The 22,449-nt window shown below is 60.2% G+C and overlaps 1 protein-coding gene across 5 annotated transcripts in view; it reads left to right on the top strand.

The window, feature by feature from the left end:
- Positions 1–22,449, top strand: part of HDAC4 (histone deacetylase 4) — a 228,841-nt gene that overhangs the window by 637 nt on the left and 205,755 nt on the right. For 2 of the 5 annotated variants that reach the window (XM_039860842.1, XM_039860821.1), the window contains exon 1: positions 180–308. The exons of 1 other annotated variant lie outside the window; for it this stretch is intronic. The gene's annotated coding sequence lies outside the window, so the exon portion shown is untranslated. Of the gene's footprint in view, positions 1–177; positions 309–22,449 lie in introns of those variants that run through there. 2 more of the 5 variants (XM_039860856.1, XM_039860838.1) reach the window with 2 other exon arrangements.

Here is a 22,449-nt window from a genome sequence, read left to right as displayed (position 1 = left end):
TACTGGAGGGGGGAGCAGCATCATGGTTCAACGTGGGTCAATTTTTTGTGAATGAGGAGGGGAGGTTGTGGGGCCGCCGCCGCTGAGCACCGTCCCCGCCGCCGCCCGCGCCCGAGCCCGAGCCCGCGCGCCCGCCCGCCCGCGCCTCCGCCTCAGCCGCCTGGGCCCGGCGCGCCGCGGCCGCGTCCCTGCTGTCGCCGCCGCCCGAGCGCCCGCCCGCCCGTCCGCCGCCGGCGGTGGTGGCGGCGCAGGCTGAGGAGATGCGGCTCGGAGCGCCCGCCGCCGCCGCCTCCCCGCCAGCCGCCGCGGTAAGCGCTGCCCGGCCCGGCCCGGCCCGGCCCGCGGGCCATTGTCCGCCTCCCGCCCGCAGGCCGCCGGCCTCCACGCCCCCGGCCCGCCGGCCGCCCGGCAGGTGGACGCGGGTCCGCGCCCCCGGCCCAGCCCGGTCCCGGCCCGTGCGCCCAGGCCGCGCGGGGCGCCCAGCCCGTGGGTTCCGGAGCGGGAGCCGGAGCCCGTCCCGGATCTTCCCCCGCAGCCGCCACGGAACAACGGCCCGCCGCCGAGGCCGGTGGGGGCCCAGGGCGGCCGGCCCGCCTCCGGGGGGTGCTCGGCGCCTCCGGCCGCCCGTGCAGGCCGAGCCTCGGCAGGTGGGCCGGGGGCTCCCCGAGCCCGGCGGGCGCCGTTTATGTAACTTTGTCGGGGCTGTGAGTTTGCAGAAAAACGTCCCTCCCGGGGCTCGCGGCGTGGGGTGCGCCGTCGCCCGGTGTGTGTGCCCCGGCCCGTAACGGGGGTGGGGGTGCTGCCCACGACCCCGAGTGGGTCGCCCGCAGGATTTCCGCAGGCTGGGATGTGGCGCGGTGCTGCCCGGATGATGTGAGCCGCCTTTCCCGGCATTGCAAAGACACCATGGAATTACAAGCAAATTATCTCGTATTTACATTTAACACTGAATTATTTGACACTGTTATAGCAGGAGACCGTGCGTATCAGTTGGAAGGGCTGGGGGTGGAACCCAGTGTACTCATTTACCGCACATCAAAAATTTGTAATAACTTGCAGCAGCTGATATAAGTGTTTTCTTTATTGCATGTTGTAAATTGACCTGCTGTGACACAATTTGCAAATAAAGCGTTGCAGAAATTAAACTTAAGTTATTTTAAAACTAATGACTTTCTTAACTAAATCCTAATTGCATTACTGTAGAGACCTACCTAATTGCTTGCTGAGAGCAGCTCTGCCGGCCCTCTGCGAGGCAGGAAAGGGCCTGGGCAGCTACTTTGCTTCTCCTTTCTCCGCTCAGGCTTTTCTGTTTATTCCCACAAACCACCTAAGCATGGGAGGCCTGGGAGTAAACATGTAAACAGCCCTCGCCCCGCGCCGGCCCAGCCGGCGTGCGGGAATACTGGCGGGTTTGCACCTTGGCCTAGTTTCACTTTTCCTTTTGTAATATGATCGCGGTTGCCTGGAGTTTTAATTGCTTCTGATAATTCTGTGCATTATGTTCGGGACTGCGCTGTGAAGGCCGATGTGGTGGTTTCACAATCCAGCCAGGAAAGGTGGTGGGGACTGGGAAGGGAGAGACATCGAATTAAGAAAACTCAGCTGCCTGTACACAAACATACACAACAGCAATTACAAAGCAACAAAAGTTATCGCAGAATTTTGCAGTAACTATGGCAACACAATTACTCTATTATAATTGGAAATGCAAAATGCCACCCTGTTAGAAGTTTCATCAGCATGGAGTTTTGGATATCGAAAATATGCGAGATTTAATTTTTTTTTCCAGGTAGCTCTTGAGAACTTTAAATCTGTGTTCAATTATCTATTTTTAAAACTGATCAAGCTTTCCCAGATATTCTACTCACTTGGATCCGTGGCATCTTTCCCCAGAACTCGCATTTGTGTGGGAGGGAAGTATTTTCCTGCCTTAAAAACACACACACCCTGACACATTGTAAGACTTCTACAGCTTTCTGTGTTCTGGGCTTTTATTTAAAAGATCAAATACCTTCCTAAAGAGAGCAGAAAAGCAGCAGGGTGTATGCGGCAGACAGATGTAACACGGCCTCTCTAGGGTTAGTTCTTTCTCCTGCAAGGGTGGCTGGCAGCATGAGTGCCCGCCCCAGGGGCTCTCCGGGACTGGGGGTGTGAGGGGGGTGGATGACTGTGGACTCCTTGTGGGTTTAGAAGGCCTAGGGACCAAGGACAGATGTGGCCTAAGCAGCCCTGAGCCACAGAGAATGTTATGTGGTCAGCAGCTTCACAGCCATGCAAAATAAAAATCTCCAAATGTTCTCCCAGGCCTTGGGGGCCGTTACTGTAGCAAGGTCGACAAAACACGGCACCGTGGCCATGTGCAGCTGGAGCGGCAGGTTTTGACTTTCGGTGCTCAGAACCTGCTCTGTAAGGACGGCCCTCTCGATGTTTACCAGGAGGACTCTAGTTCTGGAAGTTTCCACACATTGTGGGCTTGCAGTTTAATTTCATTATAACTCTTTCCTTTTAACTACCGCATGTTTATGCCCAGTAATCGACTTCCATTTTCCAGCTTCATTGTGAGGTTTCAGTGCAGCATGAATGGCTTTGAATTCTCCTCCTTTGATGTTGGGGTGGCACCAGAGCAGAGGGGACTTTGTGCCGTCTTAATTGCCAGAGCAGAAGAGGCATTTCATCACTCCTGTAGGATTCGTCCATACCGTTCCCCATTGCAAACGGCTGGGCTGTCGTGGCCCGGAAGCCGCCCTGAGCAGTGGATGAATGCCCGGCGTGGGGAGTGCGAGACGCAGGGAAGGGGGACAGCTGCCGCTGCCTGGAGGCCGCGGGGTGGCGGGCCGGCCGGGCTTTCGGTCCCTGGCCCAGAATCCATGGTTGCAGCTGGAGATCCAGGCTGGCCCGGCTTCCGTGGAAGCTTCGGAGTTTGAGCCCGGCTCTGCAGCCTGAGTGGATCTGGGCCCGAGTCCCAGGTGTTCTAGCCAGGGGGCGAGCCCCTGCCCGTGGGCTGCAGCCCCCACCTTGGTCTTGGGTGGGGGTGGGGTGGGGCTCGGAGGGGTTTTGTTTCAATGTCAGATGGTCAGCATATGCTGTGGAGCGCAGTGGGCTTGGCGCTGTTAGCCTTGACCTTTGAGGAAGGTACAGTGTCTTCTGGCTCAAGTCAGACGGGGGCCTGGTCCAAAGTGGTGCTGCGTCTTAGCAGAGCTTAGCGACGAGTGTTTAGAGAGCGAGTCTTATGGGAAAAAATGCCACTGAGGTAAGATCTGTTAGTTCTTTTCTTAAGGTCAAGTTTTCTCCTCTTGGGCTTATGTGAGTGAGGAACAGGGGTGGCTGGTGGCTGCAAGGTGGCCTGTGGCATCTGCAGTCACTCACGGCCTCTCTGCCGCCTGCCTGTCCTGACACGCTGCTTCACTTCCTGGGGCGAAGGTCCAGGGCCCTTCACAGGTCGTCTCCACTGTGACCCTTCATAGAACTGCAGGGGGGGCGCGGGCTGGCGTCCGCATCAGCCAGTGCAGAAACCAGACCACCTTTCCTGGTGAGGGGCCCGCACACCGCTCGCTCACGGAACAGCAGCAAATGGTTAATGAGCCCTCCTCGGGGCCACAGATCGCGTGCACCCCATCTCTCCCCTTTCAGCCTTATGGCTCCTCCGGCCCCGGTTTGCAGGGGAGGGCCTAGACAGAAGCCACGATGGGCGTCAGGTCCCTGTGCCGATTCCCTCTCTCCCCGGCCTCTGCTCCCAGGCCAGTGCTGGTCTTGAAGTTTAGCGTTGTCGAGTCACGGGAGTGCATGGCCTTTTTGAGAACGCGACAGTTTGGAATACCTTTACGGGTTCAGTGTTGCACTCAGTGTCCTTGGAGCTGTCCTAGCTGACACCGAGTTTCAGGACTTCCTCAGGCTGTCTTCTGCCACGGTGTGGCCTTCTAGGACCGGAAGGGATCTTCGCAGTCATGTCACGGGCAGTGGTAGTCACATCTGTGCCTGGGTCTTCTCTGGCGGCTGCCTCGGACTCCTGGTGCTCCATATCCCTGTCGCCGGAGTGGGCGGGCCTTCCCTGTGTGTCTGTGGCATTACCTTAGGAGAGTTTATTGGAAGAAAGCTCACTGAGAACCAAAACTTTGGAAAAAACCACTGATTTAATCTATTATTACAACACCAAGCCAGAAACCTTAAAGAAAAAAATCTTAACAGATTTAGCAGTATAGGAATTAAAGAGAATTCTCTTTAGCAAAAGACTCCTCCATAAGCGAGGTTAAGAGACAATGAGAAAAAAATACGGCATTTGCCTCTATGAGCTTAATAGTCAATATGTAAAGAGCTTCTATAAACAAACGAGAAAAGGACGTGCGCCCAGATCGCAAGATGAGCAAAGCATGTAAATATGCAAATCAGTGGCTAAGGTAAAACACTTTACCGATAAATGCAGCCGAAAGGAGATCCTGTTCATGCCCACTGTATTAGCAGAGGTTAAGTTCGATGACACCCATTGGCGGTGATAATGATTTTATCTTCTATGGTTTTTGTGAAATCGAAGTAAGCGAATATATGGAAAGTGCTTAGAATAGGGCCTGGCACATGGTAAGCACAATAAAAATGTTGGCCATTATTAATTCTCTGGAGAGCAAATAATCATAATTACTTAATCACTCTGCAGAAAAGTTTTCTGTGTCGAAACTTTAAGTGGTCACGTCCCATGCCCCAGCGACTCTCCTTACTGGAATATTCATTCTTAGGAAAGAGCATCATCGCATGGATGCTTCGCTATGCTGTGCACAGTGGCGATACTTACGAAAACACATTTTGGTGTGTCCGTCCCGCAGAGTCTGCAAGGCTGACGATCTGCAGAGGGCAGTGCGTTAGGGAAGCAGGTCCCCGACAATATCCAGGGGCTCCCTTTTGTTTTTAAGTACTTGGGTCTTCTAAAGTGATAATGGAGGCCCTCTGGGGTGTCAGGGAAATGGGCTGTGAAGGACTTTGATCGTCTTTTTGTATAAAATGGTACTGTATACAGTTTTGCTCTAAGCATGTAATACTTTTAAAAAGGAGGCTGATATTTCCATTGGGGAAAAAAAAATTATCTTCAACCCCATTATTTATAAAAGAGAAAAACCAAGTCCTTGGAAAGTTGATAAATATGCTTAGCATTAGAAGAATCTAGGGGATTTGTTTCTCTGACTTGCTTGTGGGCTCTGAGCACAGAGCTGGCCTCCTGGGTCCGGGTGTGTCTGGTACAGTCTGTGCTGTAAATGATATCCTAAGTGGTCTCTACCGAAGCAGGTCTCTATTTCCTGTTGTTCTCAGGACCCTGGAAGGCCTGCCTGATGCTGGCCTGTATTTACCCGCCTCATCTGACAGCACTTGTCCTGTTAGTCCCTCTGCTTCCCTGCTCCCAGTAAGCCCCAGGGCCTTTGCACACACCCTCCTGTTTCTTGGAAAGCCCTCTCTGCATCTCCCTCTTCCCTGACCCCTCTGTCCATGCTCACCCTTCTGTCCTTCCGTCCCTTGCAAAACACAAGCCTACCCTCCTTTCTGCTTCTTCCTGACAGGATACAGCTGTGTAATTTCGATAGCTCTTTGTGACATTGTGGCCCAGCCTGGCCTCTGTTACTAGCTGGGGCTCATGAGATTGAGGGCCCTGAGGGCCTCGTGCCTGCTCTGTGCCCAGTGGCTGGCTGGGTGGCACCCCCCGAGTGAGTGAATGAATGAATGAGTGGGCCCTGAAGGAAGGGCACGGTGCAGGCCCTGGGTGGGATGCCTGGGGGGGGACCGGCCCTCGGGCCCCCCGGTACCCTTGTGGGTGGAGACTAGCCCTCAAGCCCCTCAGTACCCTCACTGGTGGGGACTGGCCCTCGGGCCCCCCAGTACCCTCGCTGGTGAGGACTAGCTCTCTGGCCCCCGGTGCCTCGCGGGTGGGGACCAGCCCTTGGGTCCCCCAGTACCCTTGCGGCTCCATCCCCCCGCGGTTCTGCCTGTGCCCTGGAATTGCCTGTTTCCTCCCGCCTCAATCTGGGAGCTTCTTGGTCCCGAATTCAGAGATTACAGGCTTTTAAGTAGATGCCATAAATTCAAGTGAAGTGGATTCTGTGATCAGCGAGGAACGAGAGGAAGACGGGCCTCAAACACACAGCTGTCAAGCGGCAAATGGGCCATTGTGCGCGGCCCCGGCGAGCGCGTCCGGCTTGTCCATGGCCAGATCGGCCTGGGCTCCAGTGTTCCAGGTGGCCAGGCACTGCTGTTCTTAATGGCATTTCCCGTTTGTTTCTTACTGGAGTTAATGACATTGTTTAATCATTTCTTATTAACCTCATAATTTTAATACGATACCTTAATATGGTTGCGGATAAGCGTTTTGCAGTCTGCTCTGTTTGAAAGCGTCTGTCAGGCTGTGTGAGTTTGCTGTTGTTTATGAAGTGTTCCGTCTGTGTGAGTCAAGTGCTTTTGGTGGATTGATGTTTGCGCTTGAAACAATAAATCAGTTCTCATGGCCTGAAAGCCTGAGCTGCCTTCCAAGTGGGGTGCTGATCAGATGGCGATGGAGTCGCTCGCGCCTTGCGCTCCCTCGGGAGGCGGCGTCCGGTTCCTGCGGTGCTGTTTGCTGGAGCGGGCCTTTTCAGACTTCGGGAGAGAAGTTTTGCGACGCCCCCCTTGGTGGGGGAGTGAGTGGCAGTGGTGTTTGGGAGTGTGGTTCCGACAGTTTCTGACTGAGCAGTTTTACTTTGCAAATCTTAAGCCTGCACACAGCCCAAGCGCGTGAGGGGACAGAGCTGACCAGGTGCCCTCGCCCTGGGGGACTCGGCGAGCGGTGCGGAGGCAGGCGCGGAGACCCTTCTCCGTCAGGAAGACCCAGCCTCTGCCTGCAGTGAGCTTAGATGTCGTGGGACGTGGGACGTGGAGGAAGAGGAAACACAGGTGCACCAGGCTGGGGCTGGGGGCCGCGGGCAGCGGGTGGGGGCGGCACGCAGAGGAGGCGCGGGAGAAGCAGGGCTGGGAACAGGGCGTGGTCCTTTTCAGCTAGAGCTAGAGGTGTGGGCCACAGCAGGGTGGACAGGCGCGGTGGCCAGATGGTGGCCCAGCCCCGAGGACTCGGGCCTGGAGTGCTGGGGCAGAGCGAGCTGGGCGGGTGGCCCGGGCTGTCTCCGTGGAGCTCGGCGTCTTCCTGCGCGGTCTCCCGCCATTTCGCTGAGGTTTCCGAACTTCTGCTCCGTCTGTTTCCTGCATGGTGCTGTGTACCTGGCCTCTCGTCTGACCTTCTCGAGGCAAAACATTTAGGGACGTGGGTTTGCACAGCCACTCCCAGGAGGCCCCAGCCTTCTGCAGAGCCGTGTTTGGACTGTGGCACTGTCGCTGAGGCCGGGGCCACATCCTGAAGTGAGGCGGCTGTTTTCTTCCTTCAGCCACTGTTGCCAAGAGCCTTGTTCGAGGTCCAGGGTCCCCCAGAGGGGCGGTCAGGCTGGGAGCTCGGTGGGAGTCAGTGCAGAGGACATCGTGGGAGGGACCCGAGCCAGCCTCTCATCAGCGGTGGTTTCAATACAATGGGGGTCAGGAGCTAATTCTGAGCCCTGCTTGGCCCCTGCGGGGCTTTCCCTGCCGGCAGGCGCCGTGTCTTCGTGTCACGCAGAGCAGCCCCGCGGGCCAGCAGGTGGGCCCATGGGCGCCGGCAGGTCAGCGGAGGGCGCGGGCTCCTCCAGGTGGGGGCCCGAAGCTCTCCCCTCAGAAGTGGCATTTGGGCCCTGCTGGGATGAAGGGTGAGAGCACTCTGACGGGCTCAGTCCCCACGCCCCTCAGGACTGTGGACACCAGCCGGGACACGTGGGTGACTGGCGGGTGTTCCGAGCAGAACCGCCCTGGGGCCCTCGGCCTGGTGGGCTAGAGAGTCATATGGACCCGGGCGGAGGCGCACCGCAGGGAGATTGAACCTGCTCTGCTGGAACATTCGCAGGGGTCTGCACGCTACGGGCCTCACGGGGCCTCCGGCCCCTAGCTGTGGGAACCGTGCGCTGGAGGAAGGGCTGGGTCCCAGCGCCGCCCGCTCTGCACATGCGCACCGGGCGCTTAGGCACCCGCGTGTGCTTCTCTGGAGCAGGTCATTTTCCTTTACCTTTTACTGTCCGGCCAGGTTAGCGGCAGCCTGAGCCCATCTCCCGGTGGTCAGCGTGGGCAGCAGTCCACCTGCAACTCCTGCGTTCCTACTTAAAGTCCCTGAGGGAGCACGGGCTAGGTGGCCCACCTCTGGGCAGCTGAAGTGGCCTCTGCCTCCAGTGGCGAAGCATCCCAGTCACCTCCTAGCCACCTCCTGGGGCTGATGGGACATGGAGTCAACGAACTGTGACGTGCATTCCAACTCGTCCACCGAAGAAGAATGTCTTTCTACGTCAGAATGGGTAGCATTCCTCCAAGTGTGGGCTACGTTTCGGGGAAGCTCTTATTTTCGGAATTCTTCTAATTAAGCGGCAGAGCTGAAAGGCCAGGGGGGCCCGCAGCGGGGCCCTGCTGTCGCTTCGGACGCGGGCTTCCTCTCGTGGCTCCTGGGTGTCTTTGCTCGGTGCGGGGCGAAGGGCCCGGCTCGCGCGCGTGCCCGGTCTCTTTCTCGCAGTGCGGGTTTGCCCGCAGGGCCCGGCAGGGCTCCCCGCGGACGCAGACTTCTTGCTCGCAGCCTGGCTCTGGGTGCCCCGGGCAGGATGTGGGTGTTGAGTGAGCCCCGGGGTAGATCCCAGCTTCACCGTCTGACCTTGTTGCCTGGCTCGTATCACCTTGTCCCTGCGCGTCGAATGTCCTGTCTAGGGTGGGAGGTGGGCTTCTCCCCGGGACTGCAGGCGAGGCCGAAAGGGGGTGCTGGGCAAGCGAGCCTCTCCCCAAGGCTCTCCGCCCGCAGATGGCCCTGCGTAGGATGTCGTCTGCGGGGATGTTGGGCGGCTGGGCCGCTGACTCTCTGAGGCACCTGTGCGGGCTCAGGGCATCTGCCTGCGGCTCCCTCCAGCAGGGCGGCTCCCCCTAAGGAACGAGTTGTTGTCTGTCTCCACCCTCCCAGGCACTGTTTACGGAGATATGTTCTTGGAAGCTCAGCGGCGCCCGGCCAGGCTGGCCACAGCGTGCTGTCCCCCTCACTTGGCCTTGGCCATGGTGTGACTTGTTCCTAAGCCACGGGGGCTGAGTTCCCCCGCCCCCAGGGTGATCCATCACTGGAGTGATGGACAGGTCACGTCCGGTCTTCGCGAGCACCTCCTGGTGTTCTGGAAGAGGGGGCTGTCCCCGGACGCTGGCCGCACGTTGCAACGCCGCTTGCAGGTGTCCCCTGCCGCTTTCCCTTCTCGTCACTGTTCTCGATCACGCACCAGCAGGGAGCCGTAAGGACCTCGCGTTCGCCCCCGCTGCCACCTTGAGAAGGCTGCTTCCGGTGGCAGCAGTGGCTTGAGGAAACCTGCGTGGCCTGGGTGCCCGGGTTCTGGGTGGAGGGGCTGCAGGCACGGGGCTTGGCCCTCCTGGTGGCAGGGCGGAGGGGCAGTGTTCCCTAGGGAGGGTGGCGAGGGACTTAGAGATGGGAGAGGGTGTGTGTTTCTGGTGCCTCGTGGGCATGGCCCTCCACAGGTGGCCCTGTGGGCGTGTATACAGGGGCAGGTATGACCCTGTGGTGGGACCAAGTGGCTTCTGGTGAGTGGAGGAGTGCGTAGGCAGGGACCAGAGTATGCCCCGCTGAGATTACGGGAAAGACCCTTTAAGGGAACCTTTGTGAGCGGTTCTCAGTACTGAGCAGGATGGCTTTTCTAGGGGCTCCCGTGGGCGGGGGTCTCTGCAGGCAGGCCCAGCACCGTGTGCTGCGGGGCTGGTCGACTCGCTCGCTGGCAGGGCGGAGTTCAGGTCGGGCTTTATCCAGCTCCTCTACGACATCATCAGGACAGACGTGTTCCTTTCTCGTCTCGGGAGAGCCAGCTTCCCAGTCCCACGAGGGTCTCGCCAGCTGCTCTGAGGGCTGTATACCCGCTGGTTCATGCCACCAGGAGAGGGTGTCTTTGTCCCAGCAGATGCCTTGGGTTCACTCTGCTTTGCTTGACTTAGGTACCTCGTCCACCTCTGAACTGTCACTGTTCAGGGGTGTGGTACGGATGTGTGGAGTGGCTGGGTCTCTTCCTGAAGCTGGTTGGGGAGTTGGCTTCCCGCATGTGGGAACCCCTGCTATGTGGGAGTGGGGGAGAGGGTGGATGCCCAGGAGGGAGCCTGCGGACAGCGCCCTTCAGGGGCTCCTCTCTCTCAGCAGCCCGGCGGCATTCCCGTGGCCCTCAGAGCTGTGCCCCAGGCACCCAAAGAGGACCAGGCAGTTGTCTGGGGATGCTCTGGCAGCTGGGCCCCGTTGGCTCCTGCCTCGCCCCTCGGGAGGGAGCAAATGCTGACGGCCTCTTGAGAGGCAGAGTGCAAGCCCGAGCCGTTCCGGACGCCCTAGTGGTCACAGCCTCCCCTGCAGGGGGGTGCGTTGGAAGGGTAGCGCCGTGGGATCGGATGGCCGGGCCTCACAGCCCTCCTGAGTCAGTGGTCAGCCTCGTGGCTTCCCTGGCTTCTCAGCTGCAGCTCCTGCTCATGCGCAGTCTCTGCTGGGGAGGGTCGTCTCGGGATCAAGGGAGATGAGATGAGATGAGGGGGCTGGCGGCCCAGCTCCTCGACCTGCCCTGGGGCGCGAGGTGAAGAAGCCGTCGCCCTGGCTTAGGTCCCTGCAGCTGTCGGTGAGAGATGCAGCCCAGTGGCGCCCTGCCCTGTGGCGCTTATTTAGTGCCAGGCGCTGCGCCATTATTACATGGGAGCTGTCGGTGCCCGTGCACCCCTGTAGCTGGGCACCCTTCCTCACTCCCAGCTGACCGTTGACGCCGACGCCCGGAGCAGGAGCAGGAGCAGGGTGGCTTCGTGGTGGGGACTGGGCTCCGAGCCGCCGCCTTTCTCTCCCCCGCACTGGCGGGAATTTGCCCCCAGAGGGACGCGCGGGGCTCGTTCCGGGGCTCGTTCCGGGTCGCGTCCGGGTCGCGTTTCCGGGTCGGGCGTGATGAGGGCGGCCTGGCCGGGCGTCCCGGTGCAGCCGCGTGCCAGCTGCGGTGCGGCACGCACCACGCCTCGCCAGGCCTCCATCTTCCTCTTCCGCACCGTCAGAGCAACGTGCCGCTGACCTGGTCACGCTGTGGTGAGGATTCAGGGCGACGTCCCCGACCGCGGGGGCCCGGGTGCGTGCTGGAAGAGGGGCGGTGGCCACTCCTATTAACAGCGCCGGGCCCCGTCACATGCCCGGGCAGAGGGGCAGGCAGAGAACCTCAGACTCCCGAGGATTTCCTCCTCTGGGAGGTGTAGGGGCCTTTCAGCGAGGTGGAGGCGGGGTTCCCCCCCACCCCGGCACCGTGTTGGCATTGGTGGTGGCCAGCCTTGTGGCCCTTGCCTGGCACAGCTGGACAGGGTGGGGAACCAGCAGCCTGTATGGCGGTTCTGAGGCTGGAGGTGGCCTTTTGGCCTGGTGGGCGGGAAGATGTTCCTGCTCCTTGTAGCCCCTGGGGGCCGCCCTGCTTGCAGTCACTGGTGCCTGTGGGCAGGGCCACTGCTCCAGCAGGGACCTCATCCAGGCCACTTGTTGCAGGGCCCTCCTCCCTCTCTTCGTCAGCTCCGTTACGTTTGGACGCACAGCCCTGGCGAGTGCCCCCAGCCCCGCACACAACAGGCACGCACGCACGTATGCACGCGGCGGTGCGTGCGTGTCGCGGAAGCCCGGCTCCTTGTGATTCCCGTGGGGCTGACTTCAGCTGCTCCGCCTGCTCGCCCAGCGCCGAGTGGGGACGGCGGGGCCCTGGGACGGGCCGTCTGGTGACTGTAGGGTGACGAGGCCCCCTCTGCGGGGCTCAGCCTCGCCCAGTTCCTTGTCGCTAAGCCCATATCCTTTGTTTTTTGACGCTTACGAGCTTGGCTTTCCCGGGACGGCGGCCGCGTGCTCTGGGCGGTAGGGCGGCAGCTTCGTGCGGGGGACCTGGCGCGTCGGCCCGTCAGAGGGGCGCAGACGGCGGGCGCAGCGTGGGCCGGTCTCTCCTGGACTCTGACTGGGGTTTCTGGCGAAGACCCGGCGGTTGCTCTGAAGCTGCTGTGCCTGCAGGTCCCCTTAGGCTGCCCGTTCTGGCCGACTCACAGTGCCGTGAGGTACCAGTGCGCAGACAGGCCCGAGTAACCTGGGGAGCCGCCTGGCGGTCAGCCGGGGTCCTCCCCGGCCCCGGGCACCCACGCCCGCTTCCTAGGGCAGTGTTCCTCTCCCGAGCCCCTCCAGGGGAGGGTGCCCCCTTCTTGCACAGCATCCCCCTAGCCTGCGAGACCTTGAGGGAGGGGTATGGGACCAGGTCATGTGGTTCCTGCAGCGGCCTGGGCTCTCGCCTGGTGGCAGTGACCCCTCCTGTCTTTGGTCTTCACTCTTCCTGGTGGCGAGGACCCTGCGACTCCCTGTTCTCACAGTGTTGGCACTCGGCGCTGGTGGCCTTGACCCCTGCGGAAGCGGTCAGGACTGCTCCTTGTGGGCCCCGCTCTGACTTCCCGCGCCCGTGCCCAGCGCTCTGCCCAGGTGGTCCAGCCTCCGTTGTCTAGAATACGCTTGGCCCCTTTCGTGTCACCTACGGGGTTCCGGGGCCTGGTGCAGCTGCCTTTGCCCAGATCCATCGCCGCCGTCCTCTGGCCTGGCCATGTGACCACATCGGTGTGTGTGCTGGGCTTTCTGCCCTGGGGCCTTTACGCCCTCAGCAGGGGCTTCCAGGGCAGCCACAGAAGACCGGACGCCTCCCTCGGGTGGCAGGGCGGCTCCCTTTTGATCCGCCTTGGGGTTTCTGATCCTGGCCCCTTCTCCCTGGCCTTGGTCCTCTCTCCTCCATGGCTTGTAGTGAGGTCAGGGGGCCACGGCTGGGTCTCTGAGTCTTGCTGTGTCAGGCCACCCTTCAGTCCCTGGGGATGGCGCCCTGAGAAGTGGGGGCTGCAGGGGGTGTGTCCTTCACCGTCCCCGAGGTGCGGGCCTGCAGCTGAGCTGTGCTGCCGCGTGGCGTGCATTCTTGTTCCCACTGCATGGCCGCTTCTCTCGGTTTCCCAGCCTCTGGGGTCGCCCCGGCCCCGCCTGCTCTGCCGGGTCACGGCTCGTCGCTCTGGCTGAAGTTCGGTGCCAGCGCGGAGGAGAGAGGAGCCTGCTGTAACCGACTGTCAGGAACTCTGTCAGTGCTGAGTGCGGAGAATGAGCTTTGTCGCTTCGCTGAGGCCGGTGCTCTGGCTGTGGGTGTCTCTGCGATTCTCCAAGGAGCCAGGTGCCCAGGCGCCTGTCCGGCCTGCGTGGTTAGGAAACCGGGTCCTGCCCGGCCCCGCCTGTGCCCCACAGGTCTGTTCCCCACTGGGCTCATCTCCCAGCTGCCAGCCCTGTGTCCTGCTTCTGGAGGCCTAACTCACAGACGGGTAGGTTTGCTCACAAACTGTCAGACCTCAGAGCCGAGGTGTGAACTGCAAGCGTCTGCTCCGCGGCTGTGCCCTTTCCCGGAAGAACGCCCGGTTGGCAGCGTCGGGGACACCGCAGCGCAGGTGGGCCTGGGGTACCAGGAAGCCGGTGGCGGCCGCCTCCACCTGTGCTGCTGGGCTGCAGCCACAGGAAATGGGTGTGCCCTCCTGGGTACGGGAGACCGCTGGAGGGGGAGTGGAGTCAGCAAGCTGGACAGTTACGTAAAGTGCCGTGTAGTCAGAAAGCACACACAGTAACGTGGATGGTTAGGCAGCAGGATGGACATTTCGCTTGATTCTTTAGATCATGTATACGCTGTTCCAGAAAGCTCCCACCCGGGGTCGGCTGGCTTTTGGTCTGGCCCTGCCCAGGGGAGTGCTGTGTAGCCAGTCCCTGGGTGACTGAGTCAGGTCACCAATGGGGTGGCCTTGTGCTTATAGGATCAGAAAGGTACATAATGGAAATTATTTCTCTTGTATTGCCTGAGAGTGTTTTTATTAAAGTATTTCCAATATCATTAATATTAAAAGAACTAAATTGGGAGACTAGATCAGCAATACAAATAAGCATTTACCGTAATTAGGAAAAATACTAATGATTTAATTTGCATATGTGGCAGAAGTTTTTTTTTTCATGACTGCCTTGATAATAAAAGACAGGCTGAGTATCATAAATGCAAGCCAATAGAGAAATCCATTAATTCTCCTATTCATTTTTTTAAAAAATGGTATTCCCGGCTTTTGCAATGACAGTTTAGTAATTACGGTGCCTAATTTTAATCCGTTCCGTGGGCGCGTGCCCCGCCTGGCTCGGGGAGCCAGCTAGTGTTGGTGTGATGCTGTGCCTCAGTTGACTGGCGCGAGGAGGTCCAGGGGGACCTCGGGTGAAATCAGCCCGTCGCCCTTTGGGGTCGCATGTGATCAGCATCGCTGTGGCTGCTCTGGGGGCCCGAGCAACCCAGGGAGCTTCCCGCGATGCCCAGTGAGCCGGTCTTAGGTGATGGAGTGTGTGTGTGTGTGTCACTGGAATTGGGAGGGGTGCCTTAACGACACGCCCTTTCCAGCTGCCTCAGGGGATTTTAGTCCCGACGGTTTGATGTCACTGTGTCCAGGTTGAGAAACCTGCCTGTCATTAAGTGCAGAATACGAGCATTTCTTGCAGCCTTACAGTGAGTGACACTGCATTTGGATCGAGATGAGTTTGGTGTCACCGTGCAGTCACGTAACTTAAATAGTAATTTCGAAACCGCTCCAGACAAGTTACAGACGTCATTTGCCACGCCGGGCCGGGGCGGGGCGGTGAGGCGAAGCTGACTTTCCTTGACTCCTTTGCCCTGAAGAAAACGCACCTTTGTTCTCTCCTTCCCCTTTCTCTTCCGAATTTGCAAAATGGGTTTTGGTCCCCAGAACGCGGTCTTCCTGGCTCCCGCCTGTTTTGCGTGCAGATGTGGAGACGACACAGAGCGTGTCCGTGTTGTCGTGACCGCATCACAAGAGAGCGGAGCCCGGAGTTGGAAATTGCAGTCTGGAATATTCTGAAGCGAAGCACAGGCGTCTTTTTTCTCTCCCTACAGCCCAGGTAGCTGCGCGTTTTTCTTGTGGCGACAGAGAAGGCAGCGCCCTCGCTCTCACGGCCCAGACCCCCGTTCCTTCTTCGTAACGTTGCAGTTAGTCTCGTGTTCAGGTGACAGCTCAGTGACCGGGAATGTCCTTTAGAGGTCCTGATGTGTGAGATGGGGGAGGGGTGTTGTTTTAGTCACTTCTAGTCATTTTCTCAGGTTTTCGGTTCATGGACGTTCTTTTGCCCTGTCACAGCCTGGAGAGGCCGCCCGGCCGTGACTGCGTTTAGTTTAAGTGGCCGCCCAGCGCAGGGAAATTTAAATCGATGCTTTTCCTTGTTTTCTGAAACCAGATTGTAAGGCTAAGTGGAGAATGACAGCCAGCATCCTTCTGTGATGTCAGGGACACAAAAGGGAGAGTAGTCCATGTAATAAACAATTTGGCAATTCACTGGCTTCGTGTGTCTCGCTTTAAAAAAAAGCGTTTTTATTTTCAACTGTGGTGAGAAACACATAACATAATATCTACCGTGTTAAGCATTTTTAGGTGTTTACAGTAGCATTGCGTGTATGCACCGTGTTGTGCAGCCAGTCTCCAGAACTTCTTCATCTTGTAAAACTGAAACTGTGTGCCCATTAAGCACTAATTCTATTAGATTTTTTAAAAAAATGCACGAGTCTCATGAAACACAAGGTTACCAAGTTCCCATGCCAAACACAAATGTCGACTAACTGCAAAGGAAAAGTTTACATAGACAATAACTCTGCACGTGTGCATATTGTGAAGTACTCACGTGTGTGTAAATATTGTGCGTTAATGTCACATGTAATAAACATGTAACCCAACATGTTCTGTTAGGTCGTATATGTTGCACGCATGCTGACAAGTGCCGCGGGCTCTGCAGTGTGTGCAGTGTGAGAGGTTAGGCTGCCATGGGGTCATCTTCCTGCAGAAAGAGGGAAAAGAGCCTCTTCTGGGGTCACCGGGCAGTCGGAAGTGTGCAGAGGGGTCTGTTTGTTTCCCGGGCGGCGTGGCCCGAGGCCGTACTGTCTGACTCCAGCCGGGCAAGGGAGAGCGTGAGCTGCATGCAGGTGAGCTCTTGCGTGAAACGGGGGGCCTGGGGACAGTGTCGGGGCCCCAGGGACCAATACACACCAGGCATGTGCCTGGCCCCCCATCTTCCAGGTTCCCCGGGCTGTTCTGACTCCTGGCCGCTGCTCCCGTCCTGCCTGTTTTCATTTTCCCCCCGACATTCCGTGTCTGCTGCCTGTCTCCTTCCGGAAGCACGTGGAGCTGCACGTCCCCCCAGGTCCCTGCTGCTGCTGCTGGCTGGGCAGAGGGCTCTGGATCTTACTAGACAGAGGCGCTGCTCTTGGACCAGTGTCCCCAGCCACCACTGCCATCTGACACTTTGCCTCCCCCCTAGTCTTTTTGAAAAATAAGGAAAGTTTGGAAACCGGGCACTTTGATTTCCATACAACTGCAATTTCCAGAAAAAGTTAGAGGTCCTTGAGCAGGTGGGGGTCTCAGTCTGTGTCTGGAGTCAGCGTCCCAGCTAGCAGCTTAATGACAGGGGTGGAAAATTATCTCGGCCCCGGGACCTGTCTGCGACCCCTGCCCCAGGCAGGTCAGCATCTAAGGGTCGGATGGCCTTGGCACGTCTCGGACGTTTCTGCCAGGCTCTGGCCGGCCCCTGCTGCCAGCGCTGTCCCTCGTGAGAAGGCGGTGGCGAGGACAGAGAGACGACGGGCACCGGGGCCTGCTCACCGCAGGGCCGGCGTGGCTTCGGCCTGGCCACACCACGGCCTGCTCGTTTGTGGGAACATGAGGCAGGACGCAGCGGGGGTCTCAGTGAGGCTGAGGGAGGATCCTTAGGCCCACCTGCCCTTGCTCAAGGTGACACAGATGTGGGGTGGACCCCGTTGGTGGCTGGGAGGACCTGGAGCTGGGCGCGGCCAGCAGGACAGGAGTGCTTTGTTCAGGGGGTTCTGGGCTGTGCTTCCCGAACTGTGTGTGGACCCCTGAGAGGGCGGGGTGCCTCCAGTCCTCCGAGGGCCCCCTAGTGCCAGCGTGCCCAGAACCTCCTGGGCCCGACCCCAGCCCGTGGGGCAGCAGCCTGTCATCGGCACACGGACAGGCCGCTGTACTTAGCAGATGGTGTCGAGCCTGTGCCGATGGGGCCGTCCTGCGACGTCTTCCTGGGCCTTCAGCGACGAGAAAGCGAGAGGAGGTGACATTTGGAAGAAGAATCGCTAGCAACCCACACTGCCCTCCCCGAGCTGTGGCGCGGCCCAGGCTGGCCTCGGGTGGAGGGGCCGGCGCTGTGGGCAGCCGCTCTGCGGGCTGGGACGCGTCCTGCGGTCCGTGCCTGTTCACGGGTGGGCGGGCGTGTCGGGTCGGTGGCCGTGTGGCGGCTGCTCGGGTGTGAGGACGTGGCCTGTGTCCAGGAGGGGCCGACGTGGGGCGCCTTCCCCTTTCAGTAGAGGTCCCCCCTTACGGAGGCCTCGTGATGACGAGGCACCGGCTTTTCCTTGTCGTTAGCACTGCGCAGTCGTATTTTGTCGTGACGTCATCTCGGGGAGCCAGGAGCATTTTCCCCGGGGTTTGGTCACGGGGCCGAGGTGCACAGGGATGCTCCTGCCAGCTGCCGGCTTGCGTTTTAACGATTCGTAGTGGCACGTCGCTTTCCTTTGGTTTCTCCCAGCTTCCTTGAGGCCGTAGTTGACAAATAAATTGCGTGCGTTTGCAGTGTGCGCGGGCGGCGCGCTGCACGCTGAGACCAGCTCCCCGGTCAAGGGAGCTGACGCGGCCCTCCCTCCGTCCGCAGGCTGCCCGCGTCCACACCGCCTTACCCACTGTGCTCCCCGCTGTCCGTCATGCTCGGAGCCTGTCCATCTCCTCACCGGAGTGTGACCTCCGGCCAGCATCCCCCCGGCGCCCCCGCCCCAGCCCCGCCTGCTCGGCGTGGCCGTTGCTCACGTGCGGTCACGCAGGCTTTATTCCTGACACCGAGTGGGGCCAGGAAGGGTCCGGGGCCAGGGCAGACGGAGGGATTGGGAGGCAGGAGTGGGCCCTGCCTGGGCCGTGGGCTCTGGTCTGTGGCTGATCAGGTCAGTCACCTCCCCCTGGTCCACTGTGCCGGGCTGGGCGGTCCCAGGTCCTGGGCATGCCCGGTGAAAGGCACCGTTAGTGACAGCCGTGAACATGTGCGCTAGGGCCAGGCTGCTCAACAGTGCATCTCCTGCTTCTCACGGCTGCAGCCACAGCCCGGAGCACTGTCTAGAAGGCTCTGTCGTGGGTCTGTGACGTACCGTGCCGGCCTTGGGGGCAAGGCCGTCAAGCGCGGTTGCCCAGAACAGGCCAGTGCTGCTGGGGGGCCGTCGAGGTGCCTGCCGAGGCTGCGTGGGACCAGTGCAGTGAGAAGAGAGCCGCGGGGTGGCCCAGCAGCCGTGGTGGTGACCGTGACACAGTGGTGGGCAGTAGGGTGGGGACGACTGCCAGGCACACGCCCCTCTCCTCCCACACGCCCCTCCACGAGGGACGGGGACGACCTGGACCGGCTGAGTTTGCCCGCAGTGCAGGCGGGTAGTAACTGGCTCGAGGTGGAGCCCGGGGACCCACAGCTTCAGGGACACCCAGACCCCTCTGGCCCTCGGGGCGGCCGTGGAGAAGGTCTGGCAGTGCTCGAGGCCAGTGGCCCAGGTCCGCATCCTGCCTCATGGGACTTCTCGACTGCGCTCTTTGGAGCCTGTGTTTGAGATGGGGAACCATTTGGGGTGGTCAGAACGGCGAGTGACCGTGTCGTGTCCCTGCGTGCCCTGATCGGAACGGTGAGTGGCGTGTCGTGTGTCCCCGCCCTGCCCTGGTTGTGGGAAGGGAGGTGGGCGTGGCATGCCGTGCCACTTGGCGGGTGCCTGTGAAGTGTCGCCCCACTGAGGCCCGGTGCTCCGTGTGCGGGTGGCGTCTGCTCGTGACATCTGCTCGTGGGATGCCCTGTTCTGGTCTCACGGCAGGTCTCTGCCTCCCCTCCCCTTCAGGCCACCAGGAGCCCCAGCCTGGCCGTTGGGACCGGTGGTGAGTGGGCTGGTCTGGTCCAGGGCATCAGGCGCAGGGTGGGTGTTCGGGGACTGTTTGGGGGAAGAGAGCGGACGGAGGGATGGGGTCGGCCCTGGGGCAGAGACAGGGTTCCACTGCCTGCCGGTCACCGGCCTCCTTGGCCTTCCCCCTCAGCTGTGGCCGCCCCTCCTCGGCCGTGCCTCCCACCTCGTGGCCTCCTCCCGCATGGCCGCTCTGCCTTGCTCACTGCCAAGTCGGTGTCCTCGACGCCCTGCAGACCCTCTCCTCGCTCTGCCCGGGGCGGGCTCACACCGCCCCGTCCTGCTTCTTCCACGTCCCCCTTGGAGGCCCCGCGGGCACCTGTCACTTCCTGCCCTCACCTCTGAGCACAGTCCCTTCCTCCCCGGCCTCCCGCCGACCCTGCTGCCCCTCCCAGGACCGTGGGGCCTGGTCCTCTGCCCACTCTGTCTTGGAGCCCAGTCGCTCTCACAGGCCTGCTCCGTGGCTCTGGTTGGCTTGTCTCCTGTCCCCGAGGACCGCACCTGTGCTCACCCCCTCGGAGGGCCGGGGAGCCCCTGGCCTGAGCTTCTCGTGGGGCCGGGGTTTCAGTGCCAGTTCAGACATGTCCAGAACTTTGTGACGCCCTCATCGGTGTGTTTGCTGCTGTCCCTTTGCAGTGTGGCTGGTCCATGGGTAGGTATCAGCATCGCATCTGTGTTTTTGAGTCCGTTTCCTGGGCGACCTTGAAGACGGTCGGGATTCTGCGCTGAGGACCCCGCAGTCCGCCCCGGAGCGAGTGGCCCGGCCGTGGAGTGCGCCGCCCTGTGCTGCCAAATCTGTTGGGCTCTGTCTGCGAAAAGAGGGTGCGGACGTGACAGGGCGCTGTGGTGCTGGGCCACTGTCCCCGGGTGGAAGTCGGCAGAGGCAGCTGCCCAGGCTCCTCCGTGCCGGTCCCCTCTCTGCACCCCGCACGCGGAGTCCTTGCCTTGTTCGATGGAAGGGCAGCTGCGGCCGTGGCTCCGGGCTCGCGTCTCGCTGGGTCGCGGGAGCCTGTCACACCTTCGCGCCTGGCGGCTGCACCCACAAGAGGCCAAGCCAGGGGGCTGTTCTGCCTGCCGTCATCATCTGCAGCGGTTTCGTTTAATTTTAAAATAAAAATGGCTTTGCTTGTTCATCACAGTAACAGCGCTTCTTGTAGATGATCTCAGCAATAAGGACGTTTAGGAAGTAGGACTTTAAAGGGACCCTGAATCCTACCCCACTCCCCAGGAAGCTGGGTGCGCAGCGGGGATACCCCTCCCGGACGTCCCCGTGGCCGCTGCTGTCCCTGTGGCTCTTGGCCACGTCTGCTGGCTGCCAGCACTGAGAGCGCTGGGTCCAGCCATGCGTTTATGGGGACCGAAGTGCAGAACTGTGGGCGCTCCGGCACCAGGAGCCTTGACCCCGTCACCCTGGCCCGTCACCCTGGCCCTGGCCCCTGGCCCCCTCCCGGGTCTGGTCTCTGAGCCGAGGAAGTGGCTGGTGGCTGGTGGCCGGCCCACCTCAGGCCTCCCAAGGCCAGTTTCTAGTTTCCAAACTGGCTTAGCTTCTGTCAGTCGCGAAGTGTTTCAGGAAGCTGTTCTGTTGCCTTGGTGACACCCTTCCACATAAAGACCGAAAAAATAAAGTGGGGTGTGACGGCGCGTTAGCAGCAGGCACGGCTGCACCGTGGACGTCTCTCTGTCACCCAGCACTGCCCCCGAGTCCCTCACAGTAGGTCACTTCACGTCTCCCGGCTTCGCCTCCGTCGTATGTGGCACGCGGAGCCGTCACAGCGTGTCTCCCAAGGCAGAACATGAGTGCACCTGTGGCACTGTTCTCCAACTCCGCTGTGCCCCATCCCTCGAGTGGGGACCCCAGCGAGCTGCCGCTCACGCGGCCGGTATCCGTCGTTGCCCACTCTACTGGAAATGAACACACAAAACGAGGTGAGGCCGCCCCGTGAATCCGGGGTACGTGCTTTCTGTGAGGAGCAGCTGTTTGGCGGAGCCGAGCGCGCCGTGAGCAGGGAGGCGCCCTCGCCCTGCGGTGGCCTCCACGGTGTCTGGCTGGGCAGGAGACGGTGCTTCCCGTGTCACCCGTCACGCAGCCTCTGGAAACGGCGCTGTACACGCGCGAGGGAGAGGGGTGTCGCACATGCATCTCGGCGTTATGGGGACAGATGGACTTCACGGCCCCCGCAGGGCCCCCCGACGCCCTTCACCCCACTCTTCGAAGCAGTGGTTTCCGCGTGGTCGGGGGACGGGGGCGGCAGCGTCCACCCAGCCGCAGCTCGGTCCTCGCGGCTGCTGTCCGCGCTGGTTTCGTTCTCACGTGACTGAGAGCTGGCGGGTTCTTGTTGGCGAAGCGGCATGTCCTTGATTCATGGTGGTGACAGTGGAAAGGTTATGAGGCCGCTTGTCACCTGCCCTAGGGGTGTCCGGTGTAGGGCACTGATCTGGGCCCCATTTTCCTCGGGGGGTTGCAGCCATCTGTCTGCCTGGGACACCCGTGGCCTTTGGCATCTGCTGTGGGCTCATGGCTGTGTGACGACACTGATCTGTTGAGTGTCACGCTTTGAAAGTCACGTCCAGGCCCTGACTGCTGGGATCTCTAACTCTGAAATCATTTTATTCAGCAGCCAAAGAAACAGTTTCACCTGGACGCTTTCTCCATTTGGACCCTAATCTCAGGAGTTTATTTCACCAGAGGGCTGCACGAGTGAAAACTAGGGGGCGGCTGTTTATCAGTGGGTGACGTGGCCATCTGGAGGGGACCAGGGCCGGGGTGGCCGTTGCCCTCTGTGTTGAGGACTGATGTGGAGTCGCTGCTGGCAGACTGTTGCCTAGGTGTGTGTGTACGTGTGTGTGCATGCATGTGTGTGCATATGTGTGAGTTCACGCGTACATGTGCACACCTGTGCATGTGCGCGCACACGTGTGGTTGCAGGCGCGTGCACGCACGTGCGTGCATGCATGTGCACATGTGCGTGTGTTTGAGTGTACATGCACACACCTGTGCATGCGTGTGTGTGAGTGTTTGCGCATACGCGTGCACGCCTGTGCATGTGCACATGCGTGTGCAAGTCTGCATCTGTGTGCGTGCATGTGCGCACATGCGTGCCTGTGTGCATGTGTGTGCATACATGCGTGCATGTGCCCGCGTGAGTGTGAGTGGGTGCATCGTGCATGCGCGTGTGTGCATGTGTGCATGCGTCGTGTGTGCGTGTGCATTTGCACGTGTGTGCGTGTGCTTGTGTGCCTGCACACATGAGTTTGAGTGTGTGTGCACGTGTGTGCATGTGAGTGCATGTGTGCCTGCACGTTCGTGTTTGCGCATGTGCAT

Source organism: Pteropus medius, unplaced genomic scaffold (genome assembly GCF_902729225.1).
Source record: "Pteropus medius unplaced genomic scaffold, Ma_sr-lr_union100, whole genome shotgun sequence".
Classification (NCBI taxonomy): domain Eukaryota; kingdom Metazoa; phylum Chordata; class Mammalia; order Chiroptera; family Pteropodidae; genus Pteropus; species Pteropus medius.
This window is presented reverse-complemented; position numbering and strand designations above follow the sequence as displayed.